At 34.9% G+C, this 18,024-nt stretch overlaps 1 protein-coding gene across 4 annotated transcripts in view; it reads left to right on the top strand.

Annotated features, from left to right (window-relative positions):
• The first annotated feature begins 675 nt into the window (after nt 1-675).
• LOC138701528 (putative uncharacterized protein DDB_G0282133) overlaps nt 676-18,024 on the top strand; it is a 210,261-nt gene continuing 192,912 nt past the window's right edge. For 3 of the 4 annotated variants that reach the window (XM_069828525.1, XM_069828521.1, XM_069828524.1), the window contains exon 1: nt 749-887. The gene's annotated coding sequence lies outside the window, so the exon portion shown is untranslated. Of the gene's footprint in view, nt 717-748; nt 888-18,024 lie in introns of those variants that run through there. The other variant, XM_069828522.1, reaches the window with a different exon arrangement.

Here is an 18,024-nt window from a genome sequence, read left to right as displayed (position 1 = left end):
GACTTTTTCTACGTCTCTAGTAAAGTAAGAAATAAAAATATGAACAAAATTAACAGCTATAATTAAAAACATATTCTTTGAAAAAAAAAAAAGTAGGCCTAAGCAATAATCGCACCAGAATTGAAAATAAAACGTGATCAATAAATTTCGTTAAAACAAACTTAATTCTTCTACGTCTCTAGTAAAATATTATTATTCCAATTTTTGTATTTTAGCCATTAACATTTTCATTACAACCAATATTCACAAGCATCAATGTGAAATACGTAACGAGCTAGCACTCGATGGAAATACGACACAATCGAAAGTCGAGCGTGGACAGTCTATTGTTTCTAGTTGCTAACCGCTTGGAGCGCTTTATCACTAGATTTGCAAAAAATCACCTCAAGCTTCGCGACTGTATATAGTAGACTTTGTTTTTAATTTTCTCGCAACACATTTCTCGCTGGCGAAAACTCTGCATGTGTGTTACGTGCCTACTCGTATTACAAACTCTTTGACGCATCTTTACATCGTGCTACTCAAACATGGCGTCGCGCGAACTTGCGCGAGATATTTCAAATTTGTACACGACACCAGCGCCAATTGTGTCTAGATATATAACTATAACGTCATGGATAACATCTTTGGAAATAACCTGGTGGACCTGAACTCTAGTAACCAACATTCAGAAATGGTTGGTAGTGGTTGTGAAGTACAATACAATTAGGTGACAGGTTAGCGATTTGTTTGCCGAATATTATTTTTTGTTGATCGGATGTTTGTAAAATTTCCCATTTAATTTTAATGATGTCGCTTTAAAGTTTGTATATGTCCTGAAAATTTGTAATGTATGTGCATCAACGTTTATTACACATTTTGTGAAGATATACAAGTTGAGGTTATGTGTAAGTAAGAGCTTATAGTTTTCTCATAATTTTGTGACGGAATATTTGGAGTTAACTGGTTTTTAAGGATTGTGAATTAATTTATTAGATGCCATCATTGACTTCGGATAACATAACAAATAGTGAATTTTACTAGATCTCGATACCACATGTGTCGATGTTACAGTGTTGCTCCATATAATTATACAGTAATGTATTTCCTTGATTTTTTAATGCAGGTTTGCCCGTACAGGTATGATTATTAGTTTTCTAGTGTGGATACAGGATTATTCTTTTTAATTTATGAATTATTTATTTGCGTTCAGACATGTGACGAACATCCATTGTAAAGTAAATTTATACCCTACGTGTAGGAAGACTGTTTATACTAAGCATAATTTTCTTTTGATCAGTAACATATGGAATATGATTTGGAATTTTGATCCAAATTACATGATTTAAAAATATGAAATTACCAAATTGAGGATTAGTTTGATAGAAGTGCTCCGTAGGCTACGTCATATGTCACGTCTCACGAAACATTTGAAAGAAATTGTAATATTCTGCAAGTTAGGAGTTTCGCAAATAGTGCATTTTTAATTTACAATATTGTTTGGAATTATTTGACTACTCGTTTGTAAAAAGTGATTTAGAGTATGTGACTGATCAAGAGGCAACTAATTTTGCAACGATGTTATTTCGGTATAGCTACATTTACGTGTTTCTATGATATTAAAATGGGAACGACTCTAGGATAAGGAAATGATCTAAAAACCGTGCCATAACATTGCGAGGAATCAAGGTCAGCTGTGCAGAGAAGTTTGTGAAGTAATAATTTAAGGGAAAATATTTCCCTTTCATTCGGTAATTTTTTTTTTTTGTGCAAAGGAAAATATTCGTTTTTATGCCCTGATGAAACAACAATACTCATTTTAACTTGATATTTTACAACATCTAATCTAGTCTTAGTTCAGAGATAATTATTCGGAACACGCTGCTTATCCGTCCTTAAATGATAGTCACTTGTTTATCCTCTCTCATTTGGTTCGAAGCACGACACGACTTGGGGCATATATTGTACAAACTACTAAAATTGAGAGCTGAAAGTAATAATAAATAACTCTAAACTTCTCAGAGTTCTTGGTCTCCTGTGTCATTATCTATCCGCTCATCTAACCCACTCTACCTTTGTCACAGTCCTCTTTCTCCTACTATTCCCACTCATCTAACGTACTCTAACCTTGGTACACATTCCTCAATCTCACGTCACTTAATTATCCCCTCAAATAACCTACTCTAATCTTGTCACAATCCTCGGTCTTCTGTCACTTAGCTATGCCCTCACCTAACCCACTCTAACCTTGTCACATACTTCGGCCTCATGTCACTTAGCTGTCCCCTCATATAACCCATCTAACCTTGTCATATGCCTCGGTCTCACATCAATTAGCTAACCCCTCATCTAACTTATGGAATCTAATTTTTAACACGCAATATCGAAATATTTACGGAAATATATATTCTGGCGAGAAATAAAACACAGTGCAACACAATCTCCACTATCAGACACTAGCCTACTACAAATAGGCCTTTGTGCCAAATACGGTAAATTCACAAACACACATACTTCCGCATACTGAAATGTACCCAAGACTGTAAAAGTTATAAATAAAAACTAGATGAAATGAAAAGTATTGCTTTCCACATAATTTTAGTAGTTTATATATATACTCCCCAAGTCAAATCAAAGAGTTCTGAATAAATTTCGTCGTCGGCTAAAGTAAATAGTAATTACTTCAGTTTTACCGAAATTTATATTGTAAGAAAGTGTAAGTACAGAGCGTTTCAGTGATAAGTAGGCCTACCAGTTCATTCTTCGACCACTGAGTGGGACGGTGCTTGAGCGACCGCTGGCAGCTGGGCCCTTAAACTCACGGCGCTTCATTGAATTAAAACTTATATGGAATCCATAGTATGTTGTGTTTAACATTAATTATTATATGTTATATTAATTACAGAATTTTGTACTCACCCTTGTGACAGCAGCTGCAGGAAGTGTTGACCATTTTGTGCTATACAGAGTTCACATCACTGTAAAAAACCAATCTTTCACATTCATGAGCTCCACTGCACTGATTTGTCTAATTGCGTAACAAATGTTACTATCAATTGTTCATTTGTGCGAGGATTATTTACATACACTCTATTTTTTAGTGTTCCCCATAAATAAAAATCTAACGGTGCGAGATCTGTGGAATGAACCGGCCATAACCTCTACTGAAAATAATTTTCCACCCAAAGGTATGACTGAGCTCTGTCATATATGCATTGGCAGTATGAGCAGTGGCATTATCCTCTTGAAAATACCCCATTAACTGTTCATGATATGTCAGTTCTTCACACAATGGTCCCCAAAATAAGGCGTATGTGTCTGTTGCTGTTTATTGTCTCTTTGTGAGCATTGAAGGCACACCACACTACAATTTTTTGTCCATGCTATGGAACCTCGATCATATGTTGAGATTTTTCTATTGCTCACCGCCTGTTATTATGTGATTATACAATGTTCATTAACAAAAAACCATGCTTCATAAAAAAATCGATCTGGGATCTATTTCGTCAATATGAACTTTTTCTACCATCTAGTTATAAAAATTAAATCTTCTGTTAAAATCAAGGGGTTGTAACTGATGAACTACAGTTATTATTGTTTAGTCAACTGTCCGAAGACATGTCTGAACCTCACAAGTGATACCAACAAGGCACCACTTATGAGACAACTAGGCCAGGAGGTAATGGTGTAAGATGGCCAGTTCCTTTCCTACATAGTTATTATGAAGGGCTTTAATTGTAATTTTTTTGTTGCTCTATGGGTAGATGTTTTTGAAATTCTGGTCTCCTGTGCTATATATCTCAGAGACTTTTCAGGTGTACGTTCCAAAGCAACTTCAACTTTTCTTCTGTAATCACACGAGATTGTGGTTGGTTTTTTCTGTCAATTACATAACCTGTATCAATAAACTTTTTCACTAATTGTTTTTATTGCCCTTTGAGTCGGAACTGGGTGGTCTGGGAAATGATCCCTAAATTTTCGCCTTGTTTTGCTACATGATTTTTATTTCATATACTTAATAAGTTTTCACAACGTATGTATGTTCAAGCACAGAATATCTCACTATTATGTAATCTCCACGTGGTAACTAAATGAGCAGCATAACACAACACAACACAGCTTCTCTCTATGTATTCCAATCTCAGACTGACTAGTCATTGAAATATTATGTAAAGTATTGACCATCGAGACAGGGGAAGCTGTACGCCCTGCAGATGCTCAACCACTGCTGCTGCCTAGCAGCCGATGAATAAACCGGTACATATCGCTGGAATGCTCTGTAGTATTTGTCATTCTAATGAGATTTTATGCATGGAAGTAAAAAACAGATTTATAGATTTGAAGCCATGGAGAGGGTTTTAACATTTGATAAGCATAGCCCTACTTCAGATATTCATGAGTATAATTAAATGCTTCATGTTTCGAGGAAAACTTGCAATTGAGAATTAGTATTGTTGCAATAAATGAAGCCCTACCACAACCAATATCAGCATTGAATTTCCAGATTTAATCATATCTAATTTATATTATTGTGTATTCTCATATGAGATTTAAAGGTGTCACAGTGCTTCAGGAGAGAAGATTTTAGGTTCTTCACTGGTTTTGTTGGTTGTTTTCCAATGGCTGCTTTAGGGATCGTTAAGCCCATTTTGCTTCTTGCCTCTCAGTAAAGAATACTCAAATTTCTGCCCTGTTGCACGTCTTTCTTCAGTTTAGTGTTTTTTGTTCATTGATGATCCTGGTATACTGCACAATGGACATTCTTTTGTGTTGTAAATTCTAATCTTGCAAAGATGTGTCGCTAGACAGTCATGTTCTGTATTCAACCTGAAAATAGCTACGGCTTCCTTTCTGAGTTTTACACTACATGTCTTCCAAAGTTTATTTATTTTGCCCATTTTTGCTCTTGTGATTCCTTATTATATTTGTAGAGTATTTCTGCTTCTAATTTAGTTTTAATTTTGATACCTAATGTGTAAGCACTCGTAGTTTTATTTTGTCTATATTTTGTGCCTCTTTTGCTAGTTCATCACAGTGTCATTACCATTTTTTAGTCTGTGCATCTTTAAGAATTTTTATTAATTTCCTTATTTCATTTTTTTTCCTTGTAATAGGCTAGTTCTTCTATTTGATGTTATGGCTTGTATTGCTGCTTTCGAATCTACTAATAAGACAGCATTATTAAACATATTGGATCTATATATAAATTGTTCTAGAGCAAATAGTATTGCTTCTATTTCTGCATAAAAATTAGATTTGTTTTCACCTACTGCTATATAATGTGAAAAGAGGGATGACTGTACTCCAGCTCCAGCATTGTCTTCTCTATCAGTAGTAAACCGTCAGTGTATATATGTAGCCATTCTAATGGTGAATAGTACTTAGCACCAACTGTTTTAACTCTTCTTGTATGTGTTAATGTTCCTTAATTTTTTCTTCTAAATCAAGATTGATGTTATACAAGCGGTAGTCTAGAGGATTTTGTAGTGGTACAGTATTTTATACTTCTGGGCAATTCCATGGTTACTGACGTAACATTAAGTAGTGCTCTTTACCACTAAATTTGTTCCTCTCTCTTAACTATGAATTCCTGTTTGGGAAAATCTGTCAGCTATCAATGGGCTTTATGTAGATAAGCAATAGGCCTAACACCAATAAGAGTTTGATGGTTTGATTTTATTTTTCTTTATAAAAAATAAAAACTTCATTGTTACTGACATAACATGATATGGACACAGATTTTATAATGAAATGTTTAATGATGAATTTCTCGTAAGTTACATATTAAAAAGGCAATATGAATATAATTTATGAATCTGATATAGATTACCATTTTTGTAATCATTAACACTTTTGTTAACATACAAAACAGACATTTTAAATAATGTTACTGACATAACTGCTGCAAATTACATTTATTTATCTCTGTTTAAATTGTGCAAGAAAATTATAGTCCTAATTACGATCGGAACAGTAAAAATAAGTATTACAATACAAATGGACAATTCTCCTGTACTTAGTAGGTATTGTAGAGCTTTCCAAGACAATATCATACACTTTTTTGACAAATAGAATGTGGAAATATTCTATTTCTTCACTGTGCATGTCATCTGCCAATATGGTTCTTTTGAATGTTAGTGCTGCACCTTTTACATTTTGCACATTATCAGTGATCAGTGCATATGATATTGTACTGTTTACATCATTCAAAACAGCTGTAAATATGATAACACCCTTGTTGACTCAATGTGCGGACTCTGGTGTTTTATTCCAAAATTTTCTGAAAAGTTTTTTTGTAATACAGCATGATAGGTTGTAAGATTTCCTTTCAGATATTTTATTTCTTGCAGTTGTGTTTTTGCAAAGAAACATAGTTTGTGCAAAGTCTTCAGCTGTTTGATCAATATTTTTCTTGCAATTTCAGGAGGACAGGTGACTGCCTCTGTTTTATTTGTGTCTGTCCACTGATGAAAACTGCAAATTTGATTTTCTAATTCAGTACTATCTGGAAATAGGCCTAGATTTGTAACTCGTGAACATTTCCACTAATTTATTGGTAGAAAGGATATATATTCCAATGCATTTTCATGATGTTGACAATAGCAAACATTTTTATCTTTTTCAGAAACTGGAAGTACAAATTTTGGTCGTAAACTATATATATATATATATATATATATATATATATATATATATATATAGTTTACGACCAAAATATGTACATATATATATAGTCGGCCTCGGTAGCATAGTTGGTATAGTGCTGGCCTTCTCTGCTCGAGGTTTCGGGTTCGATTCCGGCCCATGTTGATGGCATTTAGGTGTGCTTAAATGCGACAGGCTCATGTCAGTAGATTTACTGGCATGTAAAAACTCCTGCGGGACAAAATTCCAGCACACCAGCAATGCTGATATAACCTCTGCAGTTGCGAACGTCATTAAATAAACCATAATTAAATATACATACATACATACATACATATATACACGAGGCCTTACTGTCCTCATTCAGTAATCATGACTATAATGTAGTCAACACGTAGATATCTATTAATTATTGGAGAAAAATTCGTTCTGGCACCGGGACTCGAACCAAGGCCCTCTCAGCTCTGCGCGCTGAGCGCTCTTTCCATTTGAACTATGCCAAGACCGGATTCATGGTGCCGACCAAACTCTCCTCCTTTGTGTCGTCAATGGCATACTACCTGCATTTTAGACATATATGTTATAGGCTATATGCACTTTCAGAAGTCGAAATTGCGATAGAAAATCTGAAAAAGTACATGTCTCCAGGTATCGATCAAATTCCAGCAGAATTAATACAAGAGGGTGGAAGTGCATTATATAGCGAAATTTATAAACTTGTACTTGCTATTTGGGAAAAGGAAATTGTACCAGAACAATGGAAGGAGTCCATAATTGTACCTATTTTTAAAAAGGGGGACAAAACCAACTGTGGTAACTTTCGAGGAATATTACTTTTGTTGACGTCGTACAAAATTTTGTCCAATATTCTTTTGAGAAGATTAACTCCGTACGTAGATGAAATTATTGGGGATCATCAGTGCGTGCGGTTTTCGGCATAATAGATCGACTATTGATCAGATTTTTTGTTTTCGACAGATAATGGAGAAAAAATGGGAGTATAAGGGTACAGTACATCAGTTATTCATAGATATCAAAAAGACATATGACTCGGTTAAGAGGGAAGTATTATATGATAGTCTTATTGAATTTGGTATTCCCAAGAAACTAGTTTGATTAATTAAAATGTGTCTCAGTGAAACATACAGCAGAGTCCGTATAGGTCAGTTTCTATCTGATGCTTTTCCAATTCACTGCGGGCTAAAGCAGGGAGATGCACTATCACCTTTACTTTTTAACTTAGCTCTAGAATATGCCATTAGGAAAGTTCAGGATAACACAGAGGGTTTGGAATTGAACGGGTTACATCAGCTTCTTGTCTATGCAGATGACGTGAATATGTTAGGAGAAAATACACAAACGATTAGGGAAAACACGGAAATTTTACTTGAAGCAAGTAAAGCGATTGGTTTGGAAGTAAATCCCGAAAAGACAAAGTATATGATTATGTCTCGTGACCAGAATATTGTACGAAATGGAAATATAAAAATTGGAGATTTATCCTTCGAAGAGGTGGAAAAATTCAAATATCTTGGAGCAACAGTAACAAATATAAATGACACTCGGGAGGAAATTAAACGCAGAATAAATATGGGAAATGCGTGTTATTATTCGGTTGAGAAGCTCTTATCATCCAGTCTGCTGTCAAAAAATCTGAAAGTTAGAATTTATAAAACAGTTATATTACCGGTTCTTCTGTATGGTTGTGAAACTTGGACTCTCACTCTGAGAGAGTAACATAGGTTAAGGGTGTTTGAGAATAAGGTGCTTAGGAAAATATTTGGGGCTGAGCGGGATTAAGTTACAGGAGAATGGAGAAAGTTACACAACACAGAACTGCAAGCATTGTATTCTTCACCTAACATAATTAGGAACTTAAAATCCAGACTTTTGAGATGGGCAGGGCATGTTGCACGTATGGGCGAATCCAGAAATGGATATAAAGTGTTAGTTGGGAGACCGGAGGGAAAAAGACCTTTAGGGAGGCCGAGACGTAGATGGGAGGATAATATTAAAATGTATTTGATGGAGGTGGGGTGTGATGATAGAGACTGGATTAATCTTGCACAGGAGAGAGACTGATGACGGGGTTATGTGAGGGCGGCAATGAACCTTCAGGTTCCTTAAAAGCCATTTGTAAGTAAGTATGTCGTATATGCAGGAGCGCATATTTAAATGACTTTTTGGCTATTTTCAATATACAGGGACATCATTTTATTTTTACTTCAATTTTTATTGTACCTGAGTTTTTTAATGTACTTCACTCCCATCCCTTCTACTAATGAAGTTTCAACTGTTTTCCAGACAGAATCAAGGCCGCTTATAGTAAACAGCACTGAGTTACTGAGTATAGTACGTTCCAGAAATATGTTCGCGTTTTCCAGTGACGAAAGAACTTTTAATATTGAATCATATTTTCGCACAGGTACTGTCCGTTTGCCTACGTCACATCCCGATTTCCCCCACCTGCTTCTGCACGGCCCTCTGTAAAAGCAGGGCTGTCTTAGCTCTTTTCTGAAAACATTAATTTCTGTTAGGAATTGGACGTTTACGTAATATTATACAACTGTTTAAAATAACTTAAATAAAAGGGCCTCGTTAAGTAATTGTCATGTGATTTCCCTCCTTTCTACGATCCTGCAGCATAACCACTTGGGCGGAGAGTAGATAGCATGTGCGAGTAATTTTATCTATGCGGGTCGGGCAGAAGTGAAGATTGAATTTACATTACATAAGGTACTCTTTTATAGAGTAGGTACAGAATTAGTTCAACATGAGTTACTAGTACGAAGGACGAAACTGGTAATTGGAATTAGATGCAATAGTCTATAGTGCGATAATATGCACAAAAGAACTGAAGCCTGTACGCTATCGAAATGAATGGCTACCATCTTCAAAAATGTGTTTAAATATCCATTTTATGATTATTTTTCAATTGAACTTCATTATTCTCTATATTGTACGCTAATGTGCTGTAGACAGTATAATATACACTACATAATGAACACGTTCGCATGAATAGCTCAGTTCGTGAGTAAAAACACTCATTCTTAATACAGTACTGCATTTTGATTAAATAAAAATCCTAATGAAAATTATCGAACTCAAAATCGCGATATTTCCTAGTTTACGTAAATGGATGAAGTACTTTTCTTCCCTCCTATACCTAGTAAAGTGATGTGTTTGTGTTTTACGCCAGTATCATCGAACTCCAGTTGTGGAAGGGGGTAGCGAACGGGTTTTCCGGTTCTCTAAAGGTATAGCCAGGTTAATATTAAAAATGTTAGTAAAAATAAAATGATGTCCCTGTATATATATATATATATATATATATATATATATATATATATATTCGGTCTCGCTGTCCTCATTGAATAATCATGACTATATGAGGTGTTCCGTAAGAGAAGGGCAAACCTGCCAAATGTACCTTTAGAGATAATCGATGTTCAAAGTATTTTACCTGTAAATGAGATATGGGCGAAGCTGCCAAGGACACCTCTGTAAATAATAATTACTTTGTACACTGAAAAACGAATACCTTTATTGAAAATTGCAATTAAATGTCCAATTTAATATTCCAACTTAATAGTGATCATTGATGACATTATGAATTCGTCAATATTATGAGAATAATTTGAAAACAGTACAGTATATTAGAAAAAGCAAAGAACATAGAAGGAACTCAGTAGTGACAGACTTAATAACAATATAATAATAATAATAATAATAATAATAATAAATAAAAATACTTAATCATGCTGTGATGTGACATTTACAAAGTGCCTGAAATTATTAATGAACAAAAATAAGTAGGTGCCTGTCATGTTATTACCCTTGCTATCAAAAGTGGTCTCACTTGTTTTGGAAACAAAGGTGCTAATAATCCATTACATCATCTTCATGAAGATGTTACTCTGAATCGGTCACTGCTAGTTGCACGTTTTGGTTGCTGATCACGTCATCCAGAAACGTTCTGTGGCACATAGTTAAGGAGAGCTTTCAGATCCTTTACTTTATCAGAAGTGAGCTTTATTGACGTGACATAGTACCTCTTTGGCAAAACCAGCTGAGAGAGGTTGGCTTGTTCTTAACGCGACATCTATTCACATCAACACTGGTTACATACGAGCTTAGAAATACAGGCATTCTGGTGGTCATAGTCACCCAACTCCCAGAAATTACGAAATACAGGTTGTATTTTCTCCATACCTAATGTGTTGAAGCACCCACAAGTACATGGCGGGCCTGTACCACGAGCTTGCACATGTCGAGATGTTTTCGTACTAATGTACGTTTCACCTTTGTTCCCTTTAATCTTTGCTTGTACGTTTATCCATTTTTCAACTTGCCTCTGACGTTTCCTACAATAAACAGATATGCCTTGTTGATTATCACTGTCACTATTACTCATACTAAGCTATTACAAAGTCCATAAATACACGTAATTCCTCACTATGGTTGTACTCGTCTGTGTGATTACAACACTGACAATGAATGGCGTGCGCCTTCAGGCGGAGTGGCATATTCGCCCTTCTCGTATGGAGTAATATGAATATTATGAATCTGTCACAGACTACGCAGTTTCTCCAACCTTACAAACAATGATAATTTCGATGTAGCAAGGGAGAGCCGGCCAAAGTCTACCAGGCTTAGATTGTAGTTATGTTTCTTAAATATTCGGAGGAGTAAAAAAAAAAAAAATCGAACCTTAGCGGGCTCACCCTTCTCTTACGGAATGCTTCATATGTAGTCAACATGTAGATACCTATTATTGGAGAAAAATTCGTTCTGGCACTGGGAATCGAACCCAGACCCTCTCAGCTCTTCGCGCTAACTTTATGGCCATTTTTAGAAACAGTTTTTGAATAAGTACTGTTAATTTTGATATATACTTACGACTTTTAAGGAACCCAGAGTTTATTGCCGGTCTCACATAAGCCCTCCATCGGTCCCTATCCTGAGCAAGATTAATCCAGTCTCTACCGTCATATCCCACCCCCTCAAATCAATTTTTATATTATCCTCCCATCTACGTCTCGACCTCCCCAAAGGCCTTTTTACGTCCAGCCTCCCAACTAACACTCTATATGCATTTCTGGATTCGTCCATACGTGCTACATGTCCAGTCCATCTCAAACATTTGGATTTAATGTTCCTAATTATGTTAGATGAAGAATAAAATGCATGCATTTCTATGTTATAACTTTCTTCATTCTCCTGTAAAACACACACACACACACATACACACAGATATTCAACATACCAGAGGACATTAAATTAGAGAATGCTGCAGAGGCCATAGTATCATAAAATTCTAAATTAGATTTGAGTGAAAGTGACGTAATACTAAAATTCATTTTTGAAGATAGGAAGAAACATAAGAACTCAATAATAGAAGTAAATTCTGAAAGAAGGAAGAATGCGCTGGGGAGATAGTATGCTCACACTGCACAGAGAAACATGAAAGAAATGAGTGCAAAGTAAATAAGGAAAATCTTTGTTGCGTCAATTATATTAATTATAATAAATACATTGAAACAGTGCGGTGAACATAAACCATTCATTGCTTGACAAAACTTGCAGTTGCTATGTAGCTGCCCTAAAAAAGAATGCAGACAGGACAGATTATTGAAATGGATAATCATAAACCTATGAATAAAGGCATCAAAACCCTATGCTGTCTACAAGTCAATTTACAACACAAACGCATAGCAGCGAATAATTTGGTGCGAATTATGAAAAAAAATGAAATAGACTTGGCATTTGTACAAGAGCCATACAGTATAGGCAATAATCTGTGCGATATACCTAAATCTCTGAGAACATTTACGAGTGAAAGTGGGAGGAAAAGATCAGCAGTGATCGTAAATAACAATGAAATAGATATAGTACTCATCACGTTACTCTCTGATGAAGACGTTGCAGTGAACATATCTTATAAAACTACGAAATTTTATGGACTGAGTTCATATTTTGATTTCACACAAGGCATTCAAATAAATATCACGAAAATCGAAGACATATTGAACTATTCAAAGGGACAAGGCTTACTAATAGCAGTAGATAGTAACGCTAGAAGCAAAACTATTCGACACGACAACAAACCTAGGAGGAAAAAGTCTGGAAGACTTCTTGACAATTTCAAACTTAAACATTGTAAATGACTGATCAGAACCAACATTCGAAACAATAAGAGCTAATAGCTACAACAATCGTTAATAATAATCAACTACTAAGACACATAACTGATTGGACGTGCGGCGCTGAAGAAACCTGCCTAGATCACAAGCTTCTGACACTCAATCTTCGAATGCTGAACCAAGAGAAACACAATAATAATACAGAGTACAATTTTATTACAACAAGAGTAGGTACGCTTAACGGCAAAAAGAATGGGCTGACTCTTGGTCGATAGAAATGCTAAGTTCTATGCGCGGTTCACTCGTGTAAACGAACTGCACTTCAAGACACTGCTGTGGTATCTCTTCATTGAAAGTCGTTCGTCTACAATGTAGTCAACCTTACGAACTGTGTGTGGCTCAGTGGTAGGATGTCTGACATCTGTACTAGAGGTTGTGAGTTCGCCTCCCGGTACAGTAAAATTATTATTATTTTTTTTAAATTTTAGTTTTAGGGTCATTCCACGAAAATGCGACATTTTCACGAAAAATAAAAATCTCACGAATCTCTGCTTGTTATACTATATGTCATTTTTTTCGTTATGATTCGAATTTTTTTAATCTGATAACATTCATTGTGTAACAACACGTATGTGGGAGAAAAAGCACCAAGAAGTCTGTGGTTTAAGAGCGCGAAATTATCTACTAGAAATCACATACTTGAATGCACATTTAAGGCAAATAAATCATTACTTCTGTATGTTAAATGCAATTAATAATGAAGTGCGGACCTTTTTTAATAATTACAATGCATAGAAACCGTAATGCAATGATTATTTCGTGCTTGATTGCAATTATTACAAGGAAAGGTTGAGAGTTCGTGTGTCACGCTCAAATGGACATTTGTATATATTTCTTCAAAACCATTTAATTTTTTCATGTTTCATAAATGTAAAAGTGAGAAACATCACATAACAATCAACTTCTTATATGGACAACATTTTGATTTATGTACGTATTCTACAAGAAAAACACGTGACACACGTAACACAATGACTGTGACACACGAACAAAAATGTTATGTTCGTGTGTCACTAAAGTTTATCCTAAAATCCAGTTACAAGTTTTGTTGTTATTGGAAATCTTTACGTCTAAACATAATTAGTAGTGGAATTTCAAATACTTATTGTTGCTTTAGATAATTGTGCGGTGCGTTTTTTTTTTTTCAAAGTACATAAACTGTAAGTTAAACACTCTTGAAAATATGTGTTCCATAACTGTTGTAAGGGGGAAAGGAACTGGCCACGCTATCCCTTTATCTCCTGGCCTAGTTGCTTCATAAGTGGTGCCTTCTTGATATCACTTGTGAGGTTCACACCTGTCTTTGGACAGACTAAACAACAACTGTTGTAAAAATATAGTGTGTAGGCCTAAAATTAGCATAAGACAATTTATGCCTAAAGTTCGTATAAAATATTTATTTTTTTTTAATTCCTTGAATTAAAAACTTAAAAAATTGGTTTATGTTACTTTATTTCATATTAAAAATAAGCTTATGCAGTACATTTATATCGTAAACAGGTAGCCACCATACTAAGCCTGTGTATAAATAAATTGGTGTAATTATTTGCACATTAGGTAAATGGTACTAAATTTCTGATATTAATTTAAAATCGTTTTATTTAATAACATTAAATTAATTTACCATTTAGCAATTCTAAAAGTTAGGCCTTTTTAAATCTATATTAGTTTTTCTATTGATATAAGTATTAATACATTTTGAACATTTTTTTTATAGTATTTTCAAGAATTTAAGTTGGGCTGATTACTTGTTTGAGTTTTTTCCGAGGTTTTCTCCAACCATAAGGCGAATGTCAGGTAATCTATGGCGAATTCTCGGCCTCATCTCGCCAAATACCATTTCGCTATCACCAGTCCCATTGATATTAAATAACCTAGTGGTTGATACAGTGTCGTTAAATGTCCAAGTAAAAAAAAAGAAGTCGAATATAGGCTACATATGAAGTTACAAAATCTTGTGGTGGCGAAGAATTTAAAGTGTCTGTGATGTCCAAGGAAGGGAAGTACTACAAATGGTTGACATATTAGTATATTCGTCACATGACATGACACAGGAAATATCACCACATATGGTTGTAAACAACCGTGGATATTTTAAATTTAAAAGTGTATTTTAGTGTAATCTAGTGTTGTTTTGTATAATGAGAACTGTAGGCATAGTGTATAAGTCTTCCACAAGAAGTGATGTATTTATAGTGCATTTAAAACAATTAGTAACCAACATGACAGACATGTTCGTGTGTTACAACACATTTGCAATATTTTGTTTCTTAATGTCACTGTTAATTTTTTTTAAAGTTCGTGATTTAGCATTACATGTACTACACAAGTGTCTTAATTGTTTGGAAAACAACTGAATGCATTTATGTCATTTGGCACAATAATATGCACATTTTCCATTTTGGTAATAAATCTAGGGGCAAGAAAATGTTTGTGTCACACCATACAATATTTAATATTTTTTGCATGATTAATTATTCCTTTTCATTAAGAATTTTTGTTTATATTTAGAAATACTTATGTTAAAAGACAGTAATGTCTTTTTCATGAATTACTAAGTATTTAATTAAATATCCTGTGAAGATCATAGTTAGGTACTTAAAAAATGTTGCGTGTGTCACTATGGAATGACCCTTTAATTAATTTATTAGTTTAAATGTGAAATGGCATTTGTTCATAAACTTGCTATGACAATCTTGTAAAAATATTAAAAATAGCTCCTAAAGCTATGTATTTCTTCTTATTCTCCACACTCCTTTTTTCATTGGACCAAAGATTCTCCTGAAGACTTTTCTTTCCCATCTCCTTAGACTGATGTATTGAAATTACAAAGCATGTAGTATTACTATGTAATGGGGCATGCAGTTAATAATAAAAAACACACAAAAAAGAACACCCACGAACACACACACACACACACGAACACACACTCTCTCTCTCTCTCTCTCTCTCTCTCTCTTTCCCCCCCCCTCCCCTCTCATATTTTGATAAGCAAAAAAGAGGACACTTTATCGACACCCACTTCCGAACAGATCGACAATACTGATATATTTACAGTATGTAGACTATTGAAGCTGAGAAATATTGCTAGTAGTAATTTTCTTAACCTTAAATAACAAAATAATAATACAAACAAGTGAATTGGTTACAGTTTAATCTTTATAACCATGAGTCTAATTTGTAAATCACAAAAAAACAATAAAAATAACACACAATTTCAATACTTTGGTATCCTATATTGTTATATATGACGATATTGTACCTGCAGTCTCATTGGGTTGACTTTTCAATTCAATATTTTTAACTGCAAACCACCTTTCTTCCAGTCGAAATACTATATAACTATTGGAAAGAGCTTTATCGAACCATGATTATTTCCATCAGTGGTCACTCCACAATAAAGTATTTCATTTTCTTCATTGGTTTTTAAAACATTTCCCAAAGAATCGGATGCCAAAACAGAGTTTATAATTGCCTCTATCTTCGTTTTTCCACAATAAACTTCTTTGCAATATCCGAATCTGGGAATGTCGTCTTCAGTAGGCCAGATGTGCACGCCATCACAACATTGTAACTATTGTGGTGTTCAGTGTGGAAAGCGAAAGTTCCTTCTGCTACGGTTACTTCATCTTTCAATTTGCTGCCAGGTTTTACAAAAAACTCAGTTAATTTTGTAGACGAACTTTCTCCTTGAACTCCTCTTTTGTGTTTTTCGCAATCCAGATGCACTTGCAAATCAAGTCCTCATTTATTTGACACTGAAACGAATATACCGATTTTACATACCATGCATTCGCTCTCGAAGTCATCTCTACCTCTTCGAAAACAAGGATACTTCTGTGACATGGCAGAAAATTTACACTTTCTTTTTAGCATTTTTTCTCGTACAAACTACAAGCATGCACAGCACAGTAAAAAACCGTTATGAAATTTGGCAGCCAGCAAGCAGTAGTAACCGGAAGATGGCATATAGCATTGCCACATAATGGCAACAGTTTGAAACACAAGACACAAGCTTCCAAACATTACAAAAATAAAACATCTTAAATAAGTACAGAAAGAGAAGTTCATGAGAGCATTTAAAGTGGGGTGGACTAAAGCGTTACTTAACTGTAACGATTAGAATGTTCCAAGTTACAACAAAGTAACTGTTACAAATGTTTGAGACATTTTCCTTCACTAGTAACATCATATTTTAAACTTAACCTAAAAACCCAGACAATTATCCAAAATCGAAAAACCAGCCCAGACGAAAAATTTAACCCTAAAAAAAAGAGGACATGTCCAGGAAAATCCGATTGTATGGCAACCTCCCCCCCCCCCACACACACACACACACACACACACACACACTCCCTCTCTCTCCCTTCCTCCCTCCCTCCCTCCCTCCCTGTGTGTGTGTGTGTGTCCTCCCCAGATAGAAGAGACCTAATGAAAGGATTCTTAAAAGACTTTGCAAAGATGTGAATTGAGTTGACTTTACAAACAATTGAAGTAAAATAGAACACAGAGCAGTCATAAGCATGTATCTTTACATAACGTAGATTTAGATAAGGCAGATTTATTAGAAATTAAAAGCTAAATTGTACAAAGTATAAACATTACTAAACTCAGGTATTCCAAACAAATAGCGGTATAATACAAGCTTATATTGTATTTAGTCAACAATCAGGTATAGCTAATCAGTCATCAACTTAACACAACTGGAATTGTAATATGCATCCCGTGCAATATTGATGTAAACCAGAATATATAGTATTACAAGCTGTAATGGAGCATGTTTAATTACTTACTTACTGGCTTTTAAGGAACCTGGAATTTCATTGCTGCCCTCACATAAGCCCGCCATTGGTCCCTATCCTGAGCAAGATTAATCCAGTCTCTTATCATCGTATCTCACCTCCCTCAAATCCATTTTTATATTATCCTCCCATCTACGTCTCGGCCTCCCCAAAGGTCTTTTTCCCTCCAGCCTCCCAACTAACACTCTATATGCATTTCTGGATTTATCCCTATGTGCTACATGCCCTGCCCGTCTCAAACGTCTGGATTTAATGTTCCTAATTATGTCAGGTGAAGAATACAATGCATGCAGTTCTGTGCTGTGTAACTTTCTCCATTCTCCTGTAACTTCATCCCTCTTAGCCCCAAATATTTCCTAAGCACCTTATTCTTAAATACCCTTAACCTATGTTCC

This window comes from Periplaneta americana, chromosome 6, assembly GCF_040183065.1.
Source record: "Periplaneta americana isolate PAMFEO1 chromosome 6, P.americana_PAMFEO1_priV1, whole genome shotgun sequence".
NCBI lineage: Eukaryota > Metazoa > Arthropoda > Insecta > Blattodea > Blattidae > Periplaneta > Periplaneta americana.
This window is presented reverse-complemented; position numbering and strand designations above follow the sequence as displayed.